This window comes from Rhagoletis pomonella, unplaced genomic scaffold, assembly GCF_013731165.1.
Source record: "Rhagoletis pomonella isolate Grant_MI unplaced genomic scaffold, Rhpom_1.0 Rhpom_scaffold_00010, whole genome shotgun sequence".
Lineage (NCBI taxonomy): Eukaryota > Metazoa > Arthropoda > Insecta > Diptera > Tephritidae > Rhagoletis > Rhagoletis pomonella.
In genome coordinates, this window is record NW_023458564.1 from 19051033 (window position 1) to 19053065 (window position 2033).

At 33.7% G+C, this 2033-nt stretch overlaps 1 protein-coding gene across 2 annotated transcripts in view; it reads left to right on the forward strand.

The window, feature by feature from the left end:
- The window catches only part of LOC118746120 (28S ribosomal protein S35, mitochondrial), a 25774-nt gene that overhangs the window by 1218 nt on the left and 22523 nt on the right, over positions 1 to 2033 (forward strand). The window lies entirely within an intron of this gene.

Below are 2033 nucleotides of genomic sequence, written 5' to 3' on the forward strand. Positions count from 1 at the left end.
GGTGTCACATGAAAGGCCTTGTCCTGCGGGTGTACACCATAGCCTTAGTTCCATGAAAGGAGTTGCCACATGTTAGAAAATCGAATTCAAGATTTCTCTGCCGCAGAGGGTTGCGTTAAATATTTAACACCACGTCATAAAATCTGTATCGTTCGTTCGATTTTTAAAAATGGGGTGTCACATGAAAGGCCTTGTCCTGCGGGTGTACACCATAGCCTTAGTTCCATGAAAGGAGTTGCCACATGTTAGAAAATCGAATTCAAAATTTCTCTGTCGCAGAGGGTTGCGTTAAATATTTAACACCACGTCATAAAATATGTATCGTTCGTTCGATTTTTAAAAATGAGGTGTCACATGAAAGGCCTTGTCCTTCTGGTTTATAACATAGCTTTAGTTCCATGAAAGGAGTTGCCACATGTTAGAAAATCGAATTCAAAATTTCTCTGCCGCAGAGGGTTGCGTAAAATATTTAACTTCAAGTCATAAAATCTGTATCGTTCGTACGATTTTCAAAAATGAGGTGTCACATGAATGGGCTTGACCTGCAGATGTGCAGTATGGTTTTAGTATTTTAAAGGGTTGCCATATATACGAAAATCAAATTCAAATTATTTATTAAGTTAAACGAATTATCCCAATATGGGTATCAAAAGAAATGGTTTTGAATAAGTTGTATTTTCTAGCTAAATGTAGGAGGGTTGCCACCTGTTTCAAAAGTAAAATTTAGTTAAATTATACAAAAGTCTTACGCTTAAAATACTATACAGTACAGAAAGAGCTTACAGAAACACAATTAAAATATTTTTGAGGTGCCTGAAGAGGGTGGCCACCTGTTTAAAAAGTTAAACTCAAATTATTGAAGCAAATCTTATTATTATAGCTCCGTTATGTTTGCGATAAATATTTAACGCCACGGTACAGGTAGCATATGACGGGTATAGAAAACGAATAGCTGCGTTAAACGCCAATTGGGCGGGAAAAGACTAATGCAAAGACAAGAATATAATCAAAAACAAATATAAAGATGAGATGAAGATGAAGATGAAGATGAAGATGATGATGAAGATGAAGATGACGATGAAGATGAAGATGAAGATGAAGATGAAGATGAAGATGAAGACGAAGATGAAGATGAAGATGAAATTATATCGCACATTTCTTTCTTTCTGGAATTTCCTCTATTAAGTTTCACTTCTTCCGCGCGTAGGGACTACACGCACTGAGTTTTTTTCTCTATTGTTTATTCGATGTTTATTATTATTTTTTTCAGTATAGCTCGCTACAAGGCGAATTTATATAAGGTGGTGTTGTTTCATCAGCTGTGAGTAGCGTTTGATTGTCAAAATTTTGTATTTCGTTAGCGAGTGAGTGAAAACGTGAGTGTTTGTATTTTCTGTCGCCCTTTTTCATTCGGGGAAGAATAGCTGAAATTTGACAATGGCCCGCTAAAAGCAAAAACAAAATACAAGTAATTGTTGTATTTGTTGAATCGATACCACCTTATATGTATTCGCCTTGGCTCGCTATATAAAAAAAAATGCGTGAGTACTAGGTACTCATGAAATTTGATGTGTAAACATTTGCGAACGGCAAAGCATAAAAGTACGTTTACATATAAATATAATCTCAATCAAAGCTCGTTAGCTGTCAAATTGGTTGTGCTTGTTATTCACACAAGTCGAGGAAAAGTTAAACTTCTTCTCTTGTCACTTTTTTCTGCAACACATATTACATATATATATATTTTAACTGAATATTTTATTAAAAATACCTTTACAAACCTATTTTCCTTACTAGCGTCAATTTTTTTTTACTTTAAAATTTGACATTCCTCCTCTTCTTCGCAAGTATAATCGATAAATATATATAGATATTTTTAATTATAATTTTGCATGGCTAATCTCTTTTTCTAATAACAGATTAGGGAGTTAAGCTCGAAAATTAGGATAATCTTTTTTATATGTAAAGCTATTATTAGGCGATTCAGTTACATACATACAAATGTAGGTTAGGTTAGAAATTAAACATTAATT